General features: G+C 47.3%; 1 non-coding gene across 1 annotated transcript; it reads right to left on the bottom strand.

The window, feature by feature from the left end:
• Positions 1 to 2,228: 2,228 nt before the first annotated feature.
• On the bottom strand, positions 2,229 to 2,333 carry LOC112837248 (U6 spliceosomal RNA). Its single transcript, XR_003211672.1, has one exon. It is a non-coding gene; the product is annotated as a U6 spliceosomal RNA (small nuclear RNA).
• Between the last annotated feature and the right edge of the window lie 5,674 nt (positions 2,334 to 8,007).

Here is an 8,007-nt window from a genome sequence, read left to right as displayed (position 1 = left end):
CAGAACTCAGAGGCTGTGCCTATAGGACCCCTCCCTTGGCCTCTCTTTCAACAATGCAGCAATTCTTGTGTTTGTTGGTACATTCAGTTCCCTTGGATGCTTTCATTTAAAGAAATAGCTCCTCATACTTTTAAAGGCTTGAAATCAGTGATTTTTCTGCAACCCTTGCCCTCTCACTCATTCATAAATGAGGAACAATAGCTCAGAAAGAGGCAGGAGCTTGACCAAGACCATGCAGCAGCGCAGTGCACAGTGAATCTGAGAAATCACACCTCTGGATGCCCACCTCCTGCCCTTTCCAGCTGCACGCAGCCCTGCAGGTGGGTTAGAGATCCAGGAGCGGAGACCACCACACGCACCCCTGCCGTACAGGACTGATTTATTAGCCAAGGATGCAGATCTTAACACTAACAGAGCAGTTTCCCAGAGCGGAGCAAAAAGAGTGAAGCTTTTTGCAGCTTTTTTTCTAGTCTCTGGGTGCGGGCAGCCGCTGGGGACACTTTGTAGGTAGATCCTGCCAGAAGGGAGAACCACAACCAGATTCCTGCTACTCCCTCCTCATTCTGGGAGCTTACCTCACCGTTCCAGAAGAACCTACATGAGTAAGCCATGTGCTTCTGGTTAGGATGTTTACAAACAACTAACTGTTCTGCTCTGTGCTCTCATGTCTGCAGAGCTGGTCTCTGCACACCGGCCCGGCCATGTATTTCAAACACACCTTTCTGCAGTGCTGGCCACTGCTAATCATCACAACTAAGCTTTCAGAGCGTGTATGTTGTTCCCAGAACTGTGTGCTAAGTGCTTGCCAGGTATCATTTCATTAAATCCTCCCATAACCCTGTGACAGTAGGTACTATGATCACCCTCATTTTACAGGTGAGGAGACAGAGGTACAGAGAGATGAATTAGTTTCTTGAAGATCCTCAGCTGGCTTCAAACTCAGGCAATCAGAGTCAAGTGCATGAGCTCTTATATTGCTATACTAGGCGCGTGATCACTGCTTTGGACAAGGAAGATGTACATTGTCACTGCACCCACACAGAGACGGACAGACAGACAGAAAGTTCTCTGCTTTCTTCATTTGGGCCCTTCCTTCCACCACCCATGTGCCTCCAGCCGCGTCTGAGGAGCACTGTGTTTTTCCTTTTCTCCCACACTGCCAGGTGTCTTCAGCAAACACACCCAGGGGATTCCAGGAAGACAACTATGACATCATGGAGTGGGCACGGCGCATCAGGTGCGAGCAGAACATGGGTAAGTCAGGTACGGAAAGGCACGCGGTCTCATTACTTAGACTACCTTGCAGCAGCTTATTGAATTAGTGTGATTCGTAACATCTTCAACTTGGATCTCCTCCAGGCCAGCCAGCTGGTGCATTCAGTACTACTCAGCTCGCCTTAACTCAATTAACTAAGCCGGGCTGAGCCGGGCTGAGCTGAACTCAACAAGTATTTCTTAAGCACTGAGCTGGCTGCAGGCGAAAAAAAAACAAAGGAGGGCAAGATGCAGACTCTGCCAGACTCGGCCCTTAAGGAGATGCCTTGAGCTCTTAATGGCATAATACAGCGCCATCATTTCCAAGTACCGCCTGCATGATTCTCCCCACATCTGCACACCCCCTGTGCTATGATGTACTTCACAGTCTTCTTTAAGTAAATTAATTTTTTTAAGTAAACTAATTTCCTTCTCTAAATTTAATTTTTTAATTATTCACATAAAAATGACAGAACATAAAAGAAACCACTTCGAGGGGAACAATTCAGGGGTATTTAGTACCTCTGCAGTGTTGTAAAAGCCACTACCCCTATCTGGTCCCCAAACACTTTCATCCCCCCCAAAATAAAACCCCACACCCACGAAGCAGGTGGGCCCCATTCCCAGCTCCCCCAGTCCCTGACAAGCACTAATCTACTCTCTGTCTTTACGGGTCTGCCTCTTCTGGACATTTCCCATAAATGGAATTATACAGTGTGTGGCCTTTTGAGATTGGTTCCTTTCACTCAGCATGGTATTTCCTAGGTTCATCCGTGTTGGAGCGCGTATCAATACTTTGTTGCTTTTTATGGATGAGTAATAGTCCATTGTATGGATAGTCCACGTTTTGTTTCTCCATTCATCTGTTCGATGGGCATTTGAGCTGTTTCTATGTTTTGGCTATTGTGAATAGGGCTGATAAATAAGTGTATTTTATTTATTTATTCTTTTGAGATGTGAGTGACATAACAGGTGGAAATCTGGAAAGCTGCACAAATTTGGGTGTTAATCCTCAGGCAGGGGCCACGCTCATCTCTGCAGCGTTCCAGTTTTCATATATGTCCTGCCAAAGTGAGGACTTAGTAAGTTAATTTTAAAAGGAAATGACTGTAAGTAGGAAACCTCTATTTCTCTACTAGACAGCCAAGTAGATACATACGTATTAGGAGTACAAATTTCACCTGCTGAGCAACAAGGATCATCCTGTGCACTATCAGATACAGCCATGATGAATCTGAGCCGGGACTGGATGGGGTCAGGTCCTCGAACTTGAAACCTGGCTTTGCCATCCGTGTGATTCTGGGTAAAGGCTCCTGTCTTCCCCCCTGTCTCTGTTTCTTCCTCGGTAAAATGGTAATACTGACGAATGCTTTCTCCTGAGGTTGTCGCGAGAATGAAGATCACGGCACACAGTAAGCGCTCAGTCTGTGCAAGCTATAGGTAGGAACGCGGTCCTAAACACGGTGGCAGCAACAGTACTGGTATCTAACAGAGCAAGCGTTTGCTACATGCCAGGAGCCAGGCCTGCCTTACGTCAGGTAGTGCCTTTGACGTTCTACGAGGCAAATATTATTACCCCCCTGTCCTGTTGGTCAGAAAATAGGCAGAGAGAGGTGGTGCTGGTAGTTGAAGGTCACACAGCTAAAGCCTTTCTGGGAAAATTAGAGGACAATATGAGAAGTGACCAGGAGCCCACTGGAATGTCAAGGCCGTCCCTGGGCAGAGGGGACCTGGCAAGTGGCAGCAAACGTGGCCTGGGGGCTCCCTCCCCGCATTCCTCCTTGCTGCTGTCTCTTCGTGGAGCAGCTCCTTCTCAGGTCTGCCAAGACAAGGCTCCCCGACTTCATATCTTTTCTAGGTGACTCACCTCTCTCGGGTAAGGGCTTTTCTGCCCTCCCTGTACCCTGTCATCCCCCAGTGTCCCCCAAACCGCCCCTCTCTCCGCAATCTCTCTCCCTCTCCAGGCTGCGTCTGAGCCCTCGACGTTGGCACGCTGCCTGCTACTAACTGCCCACCGCTGGTTATAAGAATTAGCGCCTCGCAAATTCACGTGCGCCCTTTATACCTTCATCGACAGGGATGTGCATGATTTACAGCTTCGGCCCATGTGGGGAATCCCGTCCCATGCGACCGTGACACTAGCATCAGGGTCGACGCACACTGGTGGCTGAACAAATGTGTCCTCGCCCAGATCTGGAGCCCGGAAGCCTGAAATGAAGGTGTCAGCAGGGCTACTCTCCCTCCCTCTGGGGGAGGACCCTTCCTTGCCTCTTCCAGCTCTGGTGACACCAAGTGTTCCTTGGCTTGGCGCTACTTCGCTCCAGTCTCTGCCTGTGTTCACATGGCCTCTCCCTGTGTGTCCTTTTCCATCTAAGAAAGCTTTGTCATTGGATTCAGGGCCCGCCCTAATCCAGCATGATTACCTTAATCCTTACCTTACTTACCCCTGCAAAGACCCTACTTCCTAATAAAGTCACATGCCGAGACTCCAAGTAGACATGGATTTGGGAGAAACGCTATTCGACCCACTACAGAAATCTCTAAATAGATGTGCCTGATGGTCTCTGTGGCGGGCTTATTGAGCCCAGTGGGTACAAACATGAAAGGGTTTAATTTTCCTCCAAAGGCAGAAACCAGCCACATTCTTACAAATCTCCCTTTCCCTGCCCTTAGTAGCATCATGGCAGAGCCTACAGCTTTCTGGCAAGTTTCCAGTACTCATCAGGCCAGTCCAGGTCAGACCAGTTTAAAACATTCCACAACCCTCCAGCTCAGCTTTGCCCTGGGGCCTGAGAAATCTGGCGTGGACATGGCCTCTCCCTGGTACCTTCCTAAGGCTTCCTTATGCTTCTGGTTCCCAAAGTGCACCAAAGAAGATGATTCCATGGACAACCAAATTTGGCCAGGGTGCATTAAACCAAGTTACCCAGATGTGTTTACTTTCATCTCAGTGGATGTGTGAATGCACATCCAAAAGCTGGTGGTCTCCAAATCCTGTTCAGTCCAGGAAATGATTTTTCTCCAGAACATCCTTCCACCCTGGTGTTCCCCAGAGCACACTCTGGGAAATACTAGATTATATTATATAAAATAATGTAAGATACAAAACCTATCCACAACTGTTGTGCATGCATAGCCATAGAAGATGAGTTTTGAGTAAATACACCAAGTCAGGAACAATTTTGTGATTTATCCAGAAAACTGGCTGCCAGATCACTGTGGACAAGACCCAACTTGGCCAGAAGATACAATCCCTCGGCAGACCCACACGGACAACTCAGCTGGCCAAATTTTATTCTCAGAAAGGATCAGAGATGAAAATGCTCTGATTTCCCTAAAGCCCTGTTTCAGCAGCCAGGAGGGTGTAACTCTCATACTGAAAAGCAAGTGGTTTCAAGAAAAATTTCCATTAGAGTGTAGTCCTATAATGTATGCAATTATGTTATGTAAATTCAACTACAGGCACTCAGCAGAATAGTAAAAATAACAATAATAACATAATAATGAGAGAAAAGACAGGATAAATGAACATAAGCACCAGGCAGCTTTTACCTGCCATTCTTTTCCCAGCTTGGAACTGGGGCCCGTTCGGTAAGCCTCGGCTCCTGAGTGCCTCTTGGCCCCCAGCATGAGTCCAGTGCTTAAATATCTACTGTTTTCATGTAATATAGCCTCTAAAAGCTGGCCAGCGTTTTCATCTGGCGCTCAATGGAACAAACGACAACCTTCCCCAACACTGTCCACAACCTCGCTCTGCTGGACTGATGGAAAAAACATGGCTGCGTCCAATTTAATGTCCCTCCAAGGGTCTTCACAGGTCATTTCTGACCAAAGGAATGTGTGTTCCTTCCGACAGCTGCACTAACTATAGAGCTGCCCTAACACATCAGAGATGACCCCCCCGCCATAGTCTCAAAACTGAATAGAATCTGGTTTTGCCCATAGTGTCAAGGCAAATATTCTCTGAAAGCGAGGACTAACCCTACAACTGGGTTCACTAGGGGCCACCATCAACCATGCTACACACCACTTCCCATTCCCTTGACACCCACTCCCCTGCCAAAAAAAAAGCCCTAAAGAAAACATTTTTTTTTAAATATTTTATTTATTAGAGAGAGAGAGAGAGAGAGAAAGCACAAGTAGGGTGGAGGGGCAGAGGGAGAAGCAGACATCCCCCTGAGCAGAGAGCATAATTCGGGGCTCGATCACAAGGACCCTGTGATCATGACCTGAGTCCAAGGCAGATGCTTAACCAACTAAGCCACCCAGGGCCCCAGAAAACATTTTTTTTTTTTAAGAAAATATTTTTTAATCCAATTGAGCTGTCTGAATGAGGTAGCTTTTTAATCCTCAGTAGATAATAAAGATCAGTTTATCCCCTTAGCCAACAGCCCAGCAAAGTTTGGGGCTGGGGGTTCAGAGATCCAGAAGGCTCAGCAGCCTAGGGAACACAGAACCAGTTCTTGCTCTCTCTCAGCTTTGTCTCCCCCCTGCAGACAAACCCCCACTGCTCACAGAACAATGTCCAAACTCAAGGATCTTTGTCTGCTGGACCAGGACAAGCTGAGCCCCCCAGGGCAGGGTGTGGTTCTCACTCCTCTGCAGGTCTGCCCAGCACTGAGCACAGATGGGGGCACATAAGCCAAATGGAGCTCAATGAATGAACGGCAACTGGGTGGAAATGAAACCCGTATAAAACACAGGTACCATATGTGCAAGTCTCAGCACAGTCTTGTGCCAAAATTAGAAAAAAAAAAAATTTAACTGGAGAGCAATTTAAATCTTTGCCAAATTTCTCAAGGAACACCAAAAAAAAAAAAAGTTCTGTTTATAATGTAAAACAAAACTTATGAACTTATATCTCAGCCTCTATGGCAGCTGGCCCCCAAATCTCTCTCAAATTCCCCCAAATTTTCCTAACTTTTCTCATTCCCTTCCCATGTCCCTTTCCAAATACAGCTTCTACCCTATCCTAGAAGTACAAGGTAGCTGGTTAAAAGCGAAAGCTCTGGGGCTCATCTTGCTGGGTTCAAATTTTTGTCACCTTCTAACTGGAGCAGGTACCTGGCACGTGGTAAGTGCTCAATAAAGGCAACTTCTTGCTTAAATCCTATTGGCTTCTCCAATATATTTTTTAAATTTGTCCCCCTTCCCCATTAATGCAAGAAGAAATGTCTACTAGTGTTCCAGGGCTGCCAAAACAAATTGCCACAAACTCGGTGACTTAAAACAAGAGGGATTTATTCTCTCGCATCTGTGGAGGCCAGAAGTCCGAAGTCAAGGTGTTGGTAGGGCTGTGCTCCCCCCAGAGCCCTAGGGGAGACTTTGTCCTTTGCCTCTTCCAGCTCCTGGTGGCGGTTAGTATCCCTGGATTTGTGGGTGCATCCTTCCAACCTGTCTCTGTCTTCACATGGCCTTCCCCTTTGTGTATCTCCTCTGTGTGTCTCATGGGAGCTTTTGTCTTGGATTTAGGGCCCACCCAGATATTCCAAGATGTTCTCATTTCAAGACCCTGAACTTAATTACATCTGCAAAGACACTTCTCCTAAGTAGCGTCATATTCACAGGTTCCAAGGGATCAGGATGTGAATGTATCTTTTTTGGGTGGCCACCATTCAACCCACTATGAAATGACACTGGGTTCTTCCTCTTGTGGGCAGTGGGCGGAGAGAGGGTTGGATGCTCCTGTAATTTAATTTTCCTTGTCATGCTGAATAAATCAAGTCGGCAGCCAGCAGCAAGTACTCGGGAACCCGGAAGGAAAGAGAAGCAGGTGCCAGAAAGTCACTGCTGACTTCTCTTTCTCACTGATGCTCGTCAACTCTTTCAATGATGCAAGTTTGCAGTCATAGAATACCTAACTGCAAGAGCTCCTGCACCCTAGGGGTGGGAGGGATGGGGTGCATGAAGCAGTGAGTTTCAGCTACAGGCTGGAACCCTCAGGCAGACACATCTTGGGACAGAGCATCTTGACCTTCCCATAGAGGGTGGTCAGCTGCATGCATCCCTGGCTGGGGGTGGTTCAGGTTAGTTATTTATTGATATCCTGTGTTAAGATTCCAGCTTTGGCTGCACTGAAGGGATCCGGGAGGCAGTGACTTCACTCGACTCAAATTGCAATCAGCCAGCCTCTTGGCTCATGTGTTTATCTACCCAGAACTATTTTTGGTGTGTGTTCATAGACAGCACACACCAAAGTATTTGGTATTTGAGATGCAAGCGTGAAGGATGATTAAAGTTAGCTGCTAATGAGCATGCCTAGAATAGATATACTGTGTGTGTGTGTGTGTGTGTGTGTGCGCTTGTGCACGCCATGTGTGTGCTCTGTTGAGTGTCTGCAAAGCAGATGTCTACAAATCTGCCCTCAGGTGACCTCGCCAATGTCCTGGATTAGCTAAGATGTCCATGGATGGCAAATGGAAGTAGATAAGCACTGGCCTGTCTCAAAATACGGCCATACTAAACATCCCAACTCCCCTGTCTATGTTCTACGTATCATCCAAAGCCTCGCCCATCCCACCTCATCAAGGAGGCTTGCTTGACCATCCTCTGAACTCCTAGAGCAGAAGCAGCAAATAGGCTTCATCTTCAGTACCAACTTGAATCAAACTGGCAGGGATTACCTGGAGCACCATGGTGAGGAGGATACTGAGAACTGACTTGAGGCTGTGTTGTTTCCTGGGGCCACTGTAGCAAAGTCCCACCATCTGGGTGGCTTGAAGCAACAGGAATTTATCCTCTCATAGTCTGGAG

Source organism: Callorhinus ursinus, unplaced genomic scaffold (genome assembly GCF_003265705.2).
Source record: "Callorhinus ursinus isolate GAN/ISIS: 27379988/994484 unplaced genomic scaffold, GSC_fseal_2.0 scaffold41, whole genome shotgun sequence".
Classification (NCBI taxonomy): Eukaryota; Metazoa; Chordata; class Mammalia; order Carnivora; family Otariidae; genus Callorhinus; species Callorhinus ursinus.
This window is presented reverse-complemented; position numbering and strand designations above follow the sequence as displayed.